At 39.5% G+C, this 17,196-nt stretch overlaps 1 protein-coding gene across 26 annotated transcripts in view; it reads right to left on the reverse strand.

The window, feature by feature from the left end:
- The window catches only part of LOC140729077 (receptor-type tyrosine-protein phosphatase delta-like), a 2,395,537-nt gene that overhangs the window by 619,319 nt on the left and 1,759,022 nt on the right, over nucleotides 1-17,196 (reverse strand). The window lies entirely within an intron of this gene.

Here is a 17,196-nt window from a genome sequence, read left to right on the forward strand (position 1 = left end):
CTTTGGACACTACACTCTGTTGTAAAGAACCCTGATCTCTAGAGAGTGCCTTTCGCTTTTATATATAGAGGGAAGCTTCTTAAAGACCACAAAAAAATAGCTTATATTGTATATACAATCTCATTTCATTGCTTTCCCTTTGCAGAAATTTGAATCAACTTCATGCACAGTGTACAGTGGAACTGTTTATTCTAAAGCAGGCAAAGCCTGGATAAATGGAAATTACACAACAAAATTGAAGTTGAAGGAAACTCCTTCAACAGCTCAAAAAGGTGAAGCTGAATTATTAATAATCTGTGTGACACCTTGTGATGTAGCTAATTATTTCTGACTGGAAACAAACTAAAAATAAAACACTAACATAAAAATGATAGAAATAGAGGAACTTCACCTTGCTTTTCATGTGAAGCTCTTGACCATTTCACCGACTGACATTTGCAGATAATTTAAGAGACATTATCTTCACTCGATAAGTGCTACAGTTGGGTGATGTCTAACTGCAGTGGAATCCAGGATTTGCCCAGCATTGCCCAGGGCAACCCCTGCCAGCATGTCTTTTATTTCTTACTTCTTTTCTAATATTTGTATATCTGTGCACCTGTAATGCTATTGTGACACTGCAATTTCCTTTGGGATCAATAAAGTATCCACCTATCTCCAATTTCCTAATTCATTATCCCGCAATCAATATAATGGGAAGGTGCTCACAGCAATAAAAGCAGTGTTGACATTCGTATCTCGAAATCGAAATGTCCAGGAACAGTGGAACGCTACACCATCTTTAATTACTCTGTTTTTCTTGTTCTGTTTGCAAACATTTAATCAACCAACTCGCCATCAACTAATGGCTATTTCTAATATCATAAATTTTCTCCTTTTCTTTTTTCTAATTACCGCAATTGCTCCCAATTTGCAACACCTCATCAGATGTCAAATGGATTGTTAATGTGGTGTAAAATATACCAGTGTGTGCAATTCACTGTACATAATACACAACACAGTTTGATAGGAAGATAAATGTAACTGCTCACCACAAATGACTACCTTGTTCTGGTGAGCGGTACAGAGTCTGATAACTAAAGGTTCTCCCCAGCTTACAAATACCCAATGTATATACAGTTCATATATATGAACAAGTGTTTAGGAAACTGGCGATATGAATTTGAGTCCTGATGAAGGGTCTTGGCCTGAAACGTCGACCATTTACTCTTTTCCATAGATGCCGTCTGGCCTGTTGAGTTCCTCCAACATTTTGTGTGTGTTGCTTTGATTTCCAGCATCTGCAGAGTTTCTTGTGTTTGTGAATTTGCTATCTGCTGTGTGTTATAGACACCTTCTGATGACTGGGAACTCAGTTTGCATCCCACTTCCAAATTACAGATCAATCTAATAGCTCATAGGAACCTAATGATGCCATAACCTGGACAGGACCTTTATTCACAATGACCTCTTGCAATCGCTTTAATCACTATTGGATCTTCTTGTGAAGCAAGATGTTGGACTGCAAACCACCACGCAGGCACCTATGTGCCAGTTCTGCTTTGTCCACAAACAAGATGATCAGCTATTGTCACTACCTCAGCGGCACAGGTGCTGGCTGAATATTTTATTTTCCATCATGCAAACCAGCTTCTCCTAAGCTGACTCCAGAAAACAGCAAAAATAATCAAGGACCCCTCAAAGTCTACAGCATCTTAGATGAAATTATGCAAACTGAACACCTGAATTAAGAGCACAAGGTACAACGCTGTCTGGTAAAAAAATTACTGAATGCAAATGTCCAGATTCAGTGCAGAATGGACAATGAATTTGCAAATGAATAATAATATTGCTAAGAACAAACTGATAGATTTTGATAGGATGAACAGGGAATCAAACATAATGTGGATTATAAATTTTAAGTCGGAGAGAAGAGCTTGAGGCCTTGAGGCCAAATAACCTTTTCCTTCATGTCAACAAGACATAGGAGATGGTGATTGACTTTAGGAGAATGCCCACCACTCACATTCCCCTATAATTCGGTGGCATAGCAATAGAAACTGCAATCAGTCTCAAACATCACACTTAATCGCTCATGGTCCCAGAGCACATCCACAGTCACCAATGAGTCCACTTTTTGAGAGGGCTGAAGAGAGCTGGACTTTGCACATCCATACTCATGTCATTCTAACAGCTGCATCACTGGTTGATTCAGAAACTGCACTGCGGCAGACTAGAAGACTCTACAATGAGTAGTCAAAACAGCCCAATGCATCACCAGCATCAACGTAACCTGCCATAAGGACATAGGTACAGAAAGGTGCCGGAAATGGGCCAGTAACATCTTGAAGGATCCCACCTACCCTTCCCATGGACTGTTTGTCCCACTCCCATCAGGGAGGAGGCTATGTAGCATCCACGCCAGGACCACCAGACTCAAAAAAACAGTTTAAGTTCTCTAAGCAGTAATGCTGATCAACACCTCCACAAACTAACCTACCCCTCCACACCCCCAACTACCACTACTTTATGTCACCTTATGTACAGACACTCCTGTGCCTAGGATCATTTTATGCATCAATCCATGTATATAAGCTATCTTATGTGTTTATATTTACTGTGATTTTATTATTGTTATTGTATTCTTTACCTTTTGTGTTTTTTTGTGCTGCATCAGCTCCAGAGTAACAATTATTTTATTCTCCTTTACACTTCTGTACATGCAATATACAATTCTTGTTCTCAACAGAATATGCCATCTGTCCTATTACCCATTCTTTTTTCTCCTGTGTTGCTTTCCCACATTCCCATCAACTGCTCCTTTAGCCACCTACAGTTGCCACCAAACGCGACAGGAAACCTGAGCCACTCAGCAGAAACAGACACAGTCACAGGCTGAACAATGAACTCCACACGGGCAGCACTGAACCCACAAGTCACAAGCTAGCACTACCATGGCACTAAATCCAAACGCATTCTCTGAGAACAACTGAGGATCTACATTACGTACATTATGCTTAATTATTTACCTGACGTGTTTTTTTTCATATCAGTTCCCTGTCCTCTATTTCACTGGAAAACACAGATAAATTTTCATTACAATTTATTCCCACGTCTAAACTTCTATGCAACAGTGAGGTATAAACCCATGCTCGCCGTGAGAAAGCTAAACTAGACATTATGTAATGCAGCTTGGAACTTGCAGGTTCATTCTGTACTGCACTTTGCACACTAAACAAAACAAGAAAGCAGTATAATTACTTTAAATGCTCACACGAACATTTCTGTAGACTAACTGGTTATTTATGACAATAAACATTGGTGAATACCATCTGCTTCTTTCTATTATTCCAGAGTAAATAATCGGAAAAGGCTGATAAAGCAGAATCCTCACTAATGATTAAAACTGAAGTCAGCATAACCTGGGCTAGCGAAGCTCCTGCTGCTGTGCTGAGTGACCCAAATAGGTTCTTAAAAGGCAACTTAAGTTGCCACCTTGCATCTTTGATGACCAGAAAACACAACATCTTAAATCTAAATCAGCACTTGAACTTTAATTCCATAGTCCTCGTGGGCCCAGATTTAAATTGGAGTGAATATTCGAGGGAAATGCAATCAAGTCCTTGTGTTAAAAGTCAACACATACATTAAATGAAAATAAAAGAAACACTGCAGCTGATAAGTCTGAAATAAAGCACAAAATACTCACTGTGTCAGGCAGCAACTGTGGAAACAGAAAGAAACAAGGTTCTTCTCAAAGTTAAACTTACTTTTTCCACAGATGTGTTCTAACCTGTTGAGCTTCCACAGCATTTTCTGTTTTTTTTTATTGTACTTATCAGGGCTGTCAGAGGTTACAACGGGACATTGATAGGATGCAAAACTGGGCTGAGAAGTGGCAGATGGAGTTCAACCCAGTTAAGTGTGAAGGGTTCATTTTGGTAGGTCAAGTATGATGGCAGAATATAGTATTAATAGTAAGACGCTTGGCAGTGTGGAGGATCCGAGGGATCTTGGGGTCTGAATCCATAGGACACTCAAAGCAGCTGCGCAGGTTGACTCTGTGGTCAAGAAGGTGTACGGTGTATTGGCCTTCATCAACTGTGGAATTGAATTTAGGAGCCGAGAGGTAATGTTGCAGTTATATAGGACCCTGGTCAGACCCCACTTGGAGTACTGTGCTCAGTTCTGGTCACCTCACTACAACAAGGATGTGGAAGCCATAGAAAGGGTGTAGAAAGATTTACAAGGATGTTGCCTAGGTTCGGGAGCATTCCTTATGAAAATAGGCTGAGTAAACTCGGCCTTTTCTCCTTGGAGCAACGGAGGATGAGAGGTGACCTGATAGAGATGTATAAGATGATGAGGCATTGATCGTGTGGATAGTCAGAGGCTTTTTCCCAGGGCTGAAATGGTTGACACAAGAGGACACAGGTTTAAGGTGCTGGGGAGTAGGTATAGAGGAGATGTCAGGGGTAAGTTTTTTTTACTCAGAGAGTGGTGAGTGCATGGAATGGGCTGCCGGCAAGAGTGGTGGAGGCGGATACGATAGGGTCTTCTAAGAAACTTTTGGATAGGTACATGGAGCTTAGAAAAATAGAGGGCTATGGGTAAGCCTAGTAATTTCTACGGTAGGGAAATGTTCAGCACAACTTTGTGGGCCGAAGGGCCCATATATTGCTGTAGGGTTTCTATGTTTCTAATTTATTATAATTGTGTGGACTTCCATTGAAAACAAAAATTATCAATCATTGCACGAAGCAGTCATTTCCCTAATATCTTACACTGTTTGGACCACTATTGATACCAATATGTCTTCATGTACCACATGATCACAGATACACTAGGTACACATTAGATGCACAAATCTTCAGTTTCTGCTAAATAATAGTGAACCAAAGTATTGTTGAGCTGGTCGGTGGCATAGAGGCATCTGCACTGGACGTCAGAGCAAGTGGTCCCAGGTTCAAATCCCACTTGCTCCTTGCTTGCTTTCTATCTGTGCTGTGTTGAGCATCAAGTTAGTAACTCGGCATCGTAAAAAACAGACAAAAATGCTTAAAAAAACGACAAGATTGCTGCCCGATGCACCGTAAGATGCAGAATGGAACAACAATGAATTATTTCTGAGGGCTCATTCCTTCGAATGTTAAAGAAAAACGCAGCTTACAAATTTAATGTTCAGAATAAGAAAAAAAATCATTACAAACAGGGAGAAAAGCCAAATGCTTTGCAGTGCAATACAGAGACAAATCAATTGATTATGGCAACTGTAAATAAGTAGATTTGCTCTTATGCTTCACACATTGGATATGCTTTAACAAATAAGCAGCAAAAGCACAGGAAATGGCTGAAAATGCATTTTTTTTACACTAAGTCAAGTGTATTACCTGCATTCATTCAAACAGCATTATGAAAAGTCCCTCATTATCAAAGCTGATTGCAATAAATGGGAAATCCAAAGAGGAAACAAATATCCGTAGCAAGATTCAGACCTAAAGATATATAATCCAAGCCACAATGCTGGAAAGATAATCTCTTGTTACTCAAATCACATTTCTTTCATCAGGCAAGGAAGGTGATAACCAGGGCTGGAGACACAAAGGCGAGACCACGGCAGAAATCTGCAGCTGCCTATGGCTTTTGTGATCTGCTGATAAACTATGGAAACAACTAAGACAGATTTACTTGCCTGCTGGAACTATCCCTATTTTGTCTTCCTGATCAACAGAAAATAAACCAGAACACATCTCGATTTCAGCAGGATATTGCTTTGCTTATTGACAGCTGGTCACTACATACAGAAACAACATAGCACAACTAGCCTGAAAATGATCAGGTCTGAACTAATTCATGTTATATCAGCTGCCTGTCATCTACAGTTGATAACAGCCAAAAGCTTCGTTGCAGCATCAGATTTCACAGTGACATGTTCACACTGCACGTGGCTGGCAGACTTCGCTGTTGCATTGATGCGCAAGCACGCATCATTTTTGACCTTCCTGATTACTATGGTTCAATATGACAATCCATCCTGTCCGAAATCCAGCTACCGATCCTCCAAAACTGAAGACGACAGTAGGTTATTTGCAAAGATAAGCTTCTGTATGTAAATTAATTTATGTAACTTGTTCCGTGCCAAGCCAAGTTTCTTGTCATTGAACTGTATACATGTATACCACCAAAAAAACGTTTCTCCGGACCAGGGTGTAAAGCACAGTAGAACACACAATAAACATGTATCAACTTCCTCCCCCTACAAACTATTCATTCCTAAATAACTGAAAATACCAAACGAAAGCATACATTTTACGCAAAATCTGATTAGATTCTCTAAAAAATACATACAGGAGTCAAAGACTGAAAATTGGCAGTGAGTTGATTGAATTTAAAGTTGAATAATTGGAAGAGCACTCAGATGAGGATTTTGTTTGCAAATTATATACTCTGCGTGCAAAGTAGCTTAGTTTTTTGCAACAGTGATGTTTTAGAGAGAAAAAAAATTGACCAGATTGGGTTCTATAGTTAGTCCAATTACAGCTGGAGTAGGTTTCTTAAATTTCAGGTCAGCGGTTGCTATGCAATTGAAATATACATTATCCTAAAGTATTGAATTAAACAATTACAACACATTACACAGTCTTATCTGATACATAAGATTAGAGTGGAGAGTAAATACTTTTTTGTATACCTTCCAAAAGAGTCAATACGCAGAGGGTCCTTTGCAGGATAAGGGGGTGTAAATACTGTGGCTCCTCTTAGGGAATGAGGTAGGTAACTGCAAGGGGACTACAGGGCAATCAGTGATGTGGAAGTCACTGGCGGAAATTCTGAGGGGCAGTATCTACCTGCATTTGAATAGACAAGAGTTTGATGAGGAAGTGGCAGCATATGGCTTTCTGTGTGGAAGTTGTGTTTGGCAACCAAGAAGGTATACAATGGTAGGTAATGGATGCAGTATATTTGGATTTCAGCATAGTCTTTGACAAGGTACCACCTACTAGGCTGGAAGGTTAGTTCACATAGAATCCTAGGAAAGACAGTTAGATGGATTTTAAATGTCTCAGAAGTACAAACCAGGGAGCTGTAGTTGGAGGTTGTTTCCTGAAATGGAGGCTAGTGACTAATAATATCCGAAAGAGGTTGGTGTTAGAACCCTTCTTCTTCATAATTTATATAAATAATTTGAATGCGAATGCACAAGGCTTGATCAGTAAATTTGGAGATGACACAAAAGTAGGAGGTTGTTGCTGATTGTGAAGAAGATTATCCTAGATTACAAGGGGATTTTGATCAATTGACTAAGTGGGCTGACGTGCCAAATGCATTTCAATGCAGACAAGTTGGTGGTGAAACATTTTCAAAAGTCTAACCAGAGTAGGACTTATACTATGAATGGAAGGACACTATGGAATGTAATAGGACAGAGGGACTTAGGAGATAAAAGCAATACACACAAAATGCTGGTGGAACGCAGCAGGCCAGGCAGCATCTATAGGAAGAAGTACAGTCAACATTTTGGCTCGAGACCCTACGTCAGGACTTCCTATAGATGCTACCTGGCCTGCTGTGTTCCACCAGCATTTTGTGTGTGTTGCTTGAATTTCCAGCATCTGCAGATTTCCTCGTGTTTGGGGACTTAGGAGAAAGTTAGTTTGTTGAAAGCAGCGTCACAGGTAGGCAGGATGGTGAAAAAGGTGTTTAGCATATTGACCTTCATCAGTGGGACATTGCGTACAGGAGCTAGGACATTATGTTGAAGCTGCATAAATCGCTGATAAAGCTGTGTAGTTTATTTGCCCTGTTATAGAAATGATGTGATTAAGCTGGAAAAGAGTGCACAAAAAAAAACCATGGGGATGCTGCCAAGACCAGAGAGTCTGAATTAAAGGAAGAGGTTGGCTAGGCTAGGCCTTTTATTTTTTTTGAACATAGGAGAATAAGAGGCAACCTTACTGAAATGCTTCAAATTATAAGAGGCAAAAATAAAGTAGATGGTAACAATCTTTTCCCAGCGTATGGGAGTCCAAAACAAGGGAGCGTAGATTTAGGGTGAAGGGAGAAAGATTTAAAAGAAACCTGAGCAGCAATGTTTTCATGCAGAGGGTTGTGATTATATGGAAGAAGCTGACAGAGAAAGGAGTTGAAGCAGGTAAGTTGGTATCATTTAAGAATTACTTGAATAGATGCATGGTGGGATGGGGCTTAGAGGTACATGGGCCGAATGTAGGAAAAAGGGACTAGCTGGATAGGCACCATGGTCAGCATGGATTTGTAGGCCCAAGGGCCTGCATCTGTGCTGTATTGCTCTGTGACTCTAGTAAATCATTTAGAAAACAAAAATATGCTTTGCACATACCAGAAGTAGCTGAGAAGAGAGGATGTCACCTTAAAAGCTCTGTAATTATTTGCTTTCCAGATTCATTGTATCATTTAAACTACAGTGACATTTGCAAGACAATCACAGCCTTAGCAGATAAGTGGCAATCATCGAAGGTATACACTTTCAATTTAGTGAAGGAGATAATTAATGTAGCAGATTATTTTAATCTAATTTAGAGTTCAAGAAAGAAAATGCATTTACATATCACCTTTCATGGCCTCCAGAAACCAAGAGTTCAGGAAAGAAAATCCATTTATATATCCCCTTTCATGGCCTCCAGAAGCCCAAAAGCCTTTGGGAAGTGTACTCACTGCTGTTCTGCCACATTACACTCATAAACTCCTCTATACAGACACAAAATAAATGATGCAGATATCTGTTATACAACAAATGTGTGATAACTAATGGACATTACACTACAACTGTGGTTCCCAAAACATTTTGGGTTACTGTCCCCTTGGCTCCGAGGTCACATCCCCAGTGTCCCCTCTCCCTTTCTGGCCAACACATAAAAAATACAACAGATTTTTATTTATGATGCACAGTGAAAGAAAATAGAAATTCCAAATTCAAAGCAGTGACAATAGCAAAAATTATTAGAATCTATTTAAAGTTACAAAATAAAATTGTTTCCTTACTTAAATCCAGTAAAAGCAATTTTCATCAACAATTTTAGAGCATACATTTGTAGTTCAACTATTTACTACTTCATTGCTTTTTTAGCTTTCAATGAGATGGACGGGCTTGGTGCAGTGATATTAGCTTCTCAACATCAGGCTAAGTGTCACTCAGATGGAGTCTTAGTTCTCTACATTCAGTAATTTGCAGTCTGTTTCAATGCCTTGAAGAAAGGTGGGTGACTACACTGAAATCACACTTCATTAAATATGATATTGGAAAGGCAATAAAGAACATCTTGACCTTTTCCAGGATATCATTCAAAGATTTCTTTCTGCAACCAAAAGTCTTGATATGACTTTTTGAACATCAGCTTCAGATCAGTCATTTTGTAGTGAGATCAGCTCTTCCTCCATCCTTCATGTTAATTCCATAGTACAGGTGACAAGGAAAGGATTTATTACCCAATCTGGAATTTGGATCAAGAGAAGATGCTGAAATTTCTCTGACGTGTCTTTATGCAGCTCACCCAGGTGGACGCAGTTTAGTTGAAGATCATCACCTGGTATTCTTTCTTTTCCTTCCAACTCAGAGAGGCTTGGAAGTTTGAAAAGGTCACGACAGCCAATGTTGCACTTAAATAGGGTTAACTTGCACAGAAATGTAGAGATGACTGCTTTGACTTTGATAAGATTCACATCATTTCCTTGCAATTGGAGAATGATTTCATTAAACTTTACGAATAAGTCTGACAAATAAGCAATGTCATGACTAATACTCTTGAGTTAATTACTGATTGAAGCATTTGAGTCTCAAAGAATTTTATCATAGTTTCAAAAAGTGTATAAAAGTGGCTCAGGCAGTTTCCTTTTGAGCGCCATCTGACTTCTGAGTGTAACAGCAAAAAGTATTTGATCACTTGTGCAGCCAATCAGTGAGATTTTTTGCAACAAGATGTTGTCAGTGAATGGTAAATATGTTAGATACAGCTTTTCTCATGAAAATAATAGCCCCACAGTGGCATCCTGTCTTTGATGGTGCTCCATCTGTTGCACAAGCAAGAACGCTGGTGAGCAGAATGCCCTTCTCTTTGAAAAATTGCTCAACAACCCAAATTATTGACTCCTGCTTTGTATCTGTTTCCAGTCCCCTTGCAAGTAATAACTCTTGAACCATGCTTTCATCTTTTATGAAGTGAACATAACCAAGAGGCAAAGATTCACTGCCCAGCAAATTTGACTCATCCAACTGCAGAGTAAATTCTGTCATCCCAAGTATGTTGCACAATGTGTCTTCCACATTCTCAGGCGTTACTTCTATCAATCTTTTGAACAAAGTTGTCAATGAGTTTAATCACTGTTTGGTAACTAATGTAAAAATCATACTCAGAACCACCCTTACTGCTGACAGAATCAGTTCTTCTCCAATTGTATGGGGTTTTCCAGATTCACCAATGAGCAATGAAATGTTATATGAAGCACACAAACCATCACTGTTTTTGGTGTGAAGTGCTGGCTAATTTGTTTTGAAGTGTATTATGTTTCTGAAAGTTTAAATGAAGTGACTAAAAATAAGGCAAGTTTTTGCTTGCTTTATCAGAGTGTATTCTCTTCAAAAATTCAAGGAGCCTGGATGGTTTTATTGCCTCATTTGAAAGAAACTTTTTCATACAACAGACACATTGACTGTTGTTGGTTGCTTAGTGCTGGTTCAGATACTCCACACCATTCTATCTACACTTATTTTTCATTTGGTCTGCTCCAACCATTTTTGTTATGGATTAACAACCATGGTCAATCACCTACTGTTTAAGGCCAACCTCAAGCACTACGAACAATAAAGGGTAAAGTCATCATAGCTCAGGAAAAACCTGCCTTTCTGCCTGAAGGTACATAACGTGGGGCAGTAATATCCTGGTTGGGCCATGGGCTCGAGAAATGAGGTCAAGACCATTTGGAAGAGCAGGGTCTGAATGTTACCCCATTGAATGTCATACCCTAATTCACAGAAGTTGCATCACTGTGTGATTAGAATATAGGAATCACACAAACTAGAGTAGTAAACAGCAATACTGAATTTTGGAATACTGCAGTGGGAACAATAGTGTCCAACTAGGAAAACTGAGATCCTTGGTTTAACTTTTCATCCAAAAATCATGAACAGCTCCCTATCTGGATGTTTCACAGTTTGACATGACAACTGCTCTTCCCTTGATCAATTAGGAACATTTATAAAGATTAGAAGCAATTGAAATGCAATGTAATTAAAATTCAAATGTTACATTTATAGTGATGTGAACGTCCACACTTGTAAAGTATTGCATAAATTATTGGCTTTTTTAAACTACCTTGCAATGTAGCCATGTATTTTTCTGATGCGCCCACCAATATATTTACTGAAATAGTCCCTTAAACTTACATCTGCTGTCCAACAATGATTACACTTCAATTAGTACTTTATTTGGCACAAAACATTCTGAAAGGAAGGATATAAATACAAACTCCTGTCAGATATTATACTTATTGAGCTGTCCCGTGCCAAAGGCAGTTCTCCAGCACTTGGTAAATTTGAGTACACTACACTGTGAGGTATGATGCTGAGCCAACTGGACACGGAAATTCCCAGTTTCAATACTCTGTGCTGATTGTTTTTACCATGGGATGATGAGAAGGGTTGTGCGTCTGGCTTTGTGATTAAGGAATTTGAAATTTCAACCAGGGTTCCCACTCAGAAAGTGTATGTGTGGGCTCAAGTTATAAAGCTTGGCTACGGTGTCATACCTGAATCAAGGGATTCATTGTCTAAAATTATAAAGCAAGAAAACATTCTTTACCTGTCTGAAGGGTGTTCAATTGACCTGGGTTAAGGTCTGGAGACCTGCCAGGCTACTTAGATGAAGTATTAGAGAACTAACCAAGCGATTTGGCTTAGTTAATGCAGGGTAGCCAGACAACTTGGGTAAAATGAGCTGGCAGTCCAGATTATCTGCGTGAGTTGGTAAAGAGTAACCAGAGGTGACAGTTGCGGAAACATCAGTGTCTTTAAAAAAAGGGGGAGGAAACTTGGAAATTGAAATACTTTTAGATTAAGTAACCCGAGTGAGCAAATAAATTCAGATGTCACATTTGATTATTGTTTACCAATTACTTCTCACTAGAAAATGAAATAAAAACAACATAGTGGGTCTTATAGAGTGCTCTGGTTACAGCTTAAAAGTGACTTACAATTCAGGCATTATTCCTTCTGTTACACTGTGAAAAATTACTCAGTAAGTAATGCACACTACAAAGGCATATAAACCCCGGAAGAAACAACTTACCCCGAGAATCCAAGCTACCATTAATCAAGATTTTTTTTAAACAGCTTTACTGAATACTAAGAACCTCAAAGGTGGAAACTACAGTACATTTGGGAATAGATAAAGTTGCCAAAGTCTATAATCTCCTGGAAATGTCTCAATTTATCTGATGTGCTCTGCTGTCATCAATTCTGGGTATCAGTTGATTTCACCAGAGATCATGTCATTGTGTTCTGGAAATCACAAACAGATCAAGTTCATTCTAATAAATCAGAAAACCATCCAAGGCAGCAACCTTTTGTTACATAGTACAATCAACAGTGTAGAGTGATGTAAACATCCCCAGTGTTGAGGACTCAGTAAGAAGGATGAAGGGTAATCACCAAACCTTCTCCCTAAACATAACAATATTTACACTCATTCTTGCCAGACTTTTCATCGTAAAGAGAGTGTAACATTTCTTTTGATTAAAATGTTCTTTTCCATATCCAGAGTCACAGGGTTATACTTTTAACTGTGCAATGGCATAAAATGTGTCAGTGTAACTACTGTCAGTTTTATTTCATCTGAAGTTGTATTTTGTCCTTGCTGAACATTAAAATTCCCCATTTTTTTCAGAAAGGGCATGATTATCATAAACAAACTGTAAAGGTCCGGCATTTACAAGAGTGTCGTTTCAAAGGCATTTAAACAAGCAAAGGAATATGCAGGGAATGAATGGATAATGCACAGGCAAGGATTTTTAATTAAATTTGGCAGTGTGGTCAGCAAAGATATTGTGGGTTGAAGAGCCGGCTACTGTACTGTTCAATGTCCTTTGGGGAAGAGCCACAGGTTTGAGACATTTTGCCATTGATCACAAGCTCATTAAAATTTGAGGAAACCCCATAAACTAATTACTTTTGTAAGTAGATAACTGATGGTGTGTTCATGCACAGTAATGGAATAACACTACATGTTATCCAAATGATTTGAATGTCCTGAAGTTATATGTTAATTTTTTAATCAATGAAGTATCTTGTTATACACAAAAAGACAGTGAAAATCATAATTAGATTTACCATTCATCACAAGAAAGAAGAAATCAATTGTAAAATTCGTCCTATGTTTCATTTGAACTCCTGTAGCCAAGCCCTGAGGCATGCAAAGAATATTTTGAGAAGAAAGTTGGAAGCATCAAGATGCTGAGATACATCCCAGGATGTGCTGGGACACATCATCACAGATATAACCTGGGGTCATCGGATATTTTGGGTCTTTGAACATCAGGCACCCTTACCCAGGCAACCTTGCCAGGGTTGATCAGGCCCTGGCTTGTGCCCTAGTAGCTCTGGTCCACAGGCCACACCTCTTGATCCATAGCCATCTGGGGAGCTCACTTAGCAGCCTCTCTGATGGTTCTGATGGCTCGTGTCGTTGCAGACCCCTTAATACCAGAAAGAGAGTAGGATCTGCAGACCAAGCAACCAGCAAAACCTCTGCACCCCAACTCTATAAGCTCGAATTGTGCCCCCCGCCCACCCGTCTCAGGCACTGATGTACTAGCCTTCTCACACTCAAACACCTTTTCAACCTGGTTTTCCCAAGGAAATGTCAGTCTTACCATCACCACCTGCTTCAAAGTTTCTGACAGGTTGTGTCAGGCCGTGGTGACACAATAAAACAGCTCTGAATAACTGATTTTATTCACAATCACTAATTGCACAACTATAACAGACATCAAGTTCACAGATACCAGATTGTTTTTCTCAATATGGTGGATAAATCAGAATAGAACTCAATGGTTAAAAACAAAATTTTTAAGATCCTTTTGTTCTGCAAAATTATTGAGGAACTAAGCCTTTAATGAGCATTTCTTTAAAGCATCTAGAAATTAAACAAAACAGACATAAGCATTCTCAGATGCCAAGAAAATTGAACCTTGAAGGGACAACTGGTTTTTGAGTGTGTAAATATGAACACATTAACTCAGCAGGGCAGATTCTATTATATCTGTCACAATGAAGCAAGCCTCAAATGACACACATATTCTATTAGTAATGAAGTAAGTTCTCTCTGATCACCAATCCAGTCTGAAGAAAGCACGTTCCTGGTTCATGGTATGACAAACATGGCAATTGGCATCTTCTCATCAGTTTATTTTCTTTTTATTTATTCAATGAATATGAGAGCTGCTGGCAAGACTGGTATTTGCTTCATAGGGCTGCTACCTGAGTAAGGTGCTCTACTGTGTTGCTGAGGTGGCAATGAAACAACGATGGTGTATTTCCATGGTGCTACCTTTCCACTAACGTCACTGTCCTTCAGAGTGGTAGAGATTCTGTTATAGAGGAGTGGTCAATGGTCGGTATTAGGCATTCCTGAAGCAGCCATAGCACATTACTGGAATGCACTAATTATATTGCACAGCATCAGAAATTGAGTGGATATTGGTGCATAAACTTCACTGGTGATTTAATTTCCTCTGGCCGCCATTATGTGCTCCCATTAACCCATGTTAATAGACTCCAGAATTTTTAAAACAGATGAATCGCATTAAAATGAAAAGGTTATAACTGGACTGATAATATTATATATTGTTCCAAGCATGTGCATGAGAAAAGTTTCTACTCAATTCACTCTGGTCTAATTTTCTTCCTGTGGCAGAAATGAATTAGAACATTTTCAAACTCAAAACTGACCCTGAAAATATGTGTTGCTTAATTGCAGTACACTCACCTCTCAAGGAAGATTATGGTTCCTTTTATATAAGTATATTCCTCTGCACAATGTTACCGGGAGAATGGGCTAGCCGTTTGCAATCCTCTTGCCAAAGCAAAGCAATTCAAGTCAGACATGAGGAAATCTGCAGATGCTGGAAATTCAAGCAACACACACAAAATGCTGGTGGAACACAGCAGGCCAGGCAGCATCTATAGGGAGAAGCGTTGTCGACGTTTCGGGCCGAGACACTTTGTCCACGAAGGGTCTCGGCCCGAAACGTCGACAGCACTTCTCCCTATAGATGCTGCCTGGCCTGCTGCGTTCCACCAGCATTTTGTGTGGGTTGTCAATTCAAGTCAGTGTGTGAATCAAATATTTTCACCAGAGAAAGTTACTTCTGTTTAAAACTTCATTGATTTCTGAAGTTCATTTGTAAATTTGAGTAAATTTTTAAAAATCTATTTTGTCTGTGCCCTTTGTAGCTCAGAGTTTATGGTTTTATTGCCTGCTAAATGTATTGCAGCAGCAGTGCCATTATATGACCTTCGTTTCCTGAAGGTATCTGCCTTGCCTATGGGTGAGAAGGTTAAAGTTTGAGGCCTCATTCAAAGATGTAACATTAAGCTCAGGGCAGGACTTAAAGAATGTTGTAGTTGCAGGTGTCATCTTTCAAATGAGATGTTAAAGTTACTTATTATATGCCCTCTCAAGTGCATGTAACAACAAACTGACACTATTCAAAGAAGCAAAGGGATCTTTGGTGACCCACCCAACCACTGTCTCTCAAGCAAAACTGTGAAAGTGACTTCTTGCTGTATAGAAACTGACTGTTGCATCTTTCAACTTCACAAGTTAGTTAACTTGTTGGCTGTAACTCATTAGCACTGACACGTACTTCTGGTCAGTTAAAGCATAGAGGAAGATCAAGGTGAATGTGGAAGGTAAGCATGTGTTCAGTGTCGACTATCTGCCTCTTGCCTGTTGCTGTGACAGATCTCTCACTCATTGCTCCTGACAGAAAGAATCTGTGTGTGACGGCCTATCGTTTGCTGCTCCCAATCCAAGGTACCTGTGCATGATGGCCTGTTGCTCGCTGCTCCCGAGGGAAGGCCTCTGCGTTCAAATGGTTTCTCTCTCCCTAGATGCTGTCGAAGGATGTTACCGAAGTTCTGCAATTTATTGATTTATGGACTGTGGACTGTAGCTCAAATTGGTCTCTTTCAGCTTTATGTTTTTTAATTCCGCTTTCGCCTGCGCTTTCTTGTTGCCGTTTGGTGCGATTTGTTAGGTTTCTTCTTGCAAAGGGAGGGTTTGGGGGTATGATGTTCTTTCTGTTTGAATAATTTGTTTTTCTGCATGGGGTGAGGGTTTGAAGTTCTTGTTGCTGTTCGCGCGATTTTTTGTGTGTGGAGGGGTGATGTCCGTGTTGCCATTTGCATGATTTGTTTTTTTTTGTGTGGGGGGGGAGGGGATGATGCTTTTCTTTGAACGGCATCCATTGTTTCAGGGCTACCTGGAGAAGACATATCTTATAGTTGCATACTCCATACATACTTTGATAATAAATTAGTCTTTGAACATCTGAAGCAGAAGTAATCATATGAAAATGCCAATTCTTTCAAAATAGTTTGTTTCCAATGTTGTCCGTTATCCTCAATAGTAGCAGCCCAAAGGAACCCTAACATTCATTTGCAAATGTGTCCATTATCTACCAGCTTTCCGATACAAAGTTCCCAGAATGGCTCAGTAAATGACACATTAAAAACATGACATGGTACTAAAGAATATAAACTCACTACAGGCAGTCCCCGGGTTACGTACGAGTTCCCTTCCCGAGTACGTCTTTAAGTCAGATTTGTATGTAAATCGGAACAAATACATCCGGTATTATTTAGCGTCAGTTAGTCAAACTTCTGTCTTAGTATATAGTCTATATTTTAGCTTTCAATGCATATAAAACACTTAAGAAACATATAGACAATAGACAATAGGTGCAGAAGTAGACCATTCGGCCCTTTGAGCCTGCACCGCCATTCTGAGATCATGGCTGATCATCTACTATCAATACCCGGTTCCTGCCTTGTCCCCATATCCCTTGATTCCCCTATCCATAAGATACCTATCTAGCTCCTTCTTGAAAGCATCCAGAGAATTGGCCTCCACTGCCTTCCGAGGCAGTACATTCCAGACCCCCACAACTCTCTGGGAGAAGAAG

The sequence above is a fragment of the Hemitrygon akajei genome, chromosome 6, assembly GCF_048418815.1.
Source record: "Hemitrygon akajei chromosome 6, sHemAka1.3, whole genome shotgun sequence".
Taxonomy (NCBI): Eukaryota; Metazoa; Chordata; class Chondrichthyes; order Myliobatiformes; family Dasyatidae; genus Hemitrygon; species Hemitrygon akajei.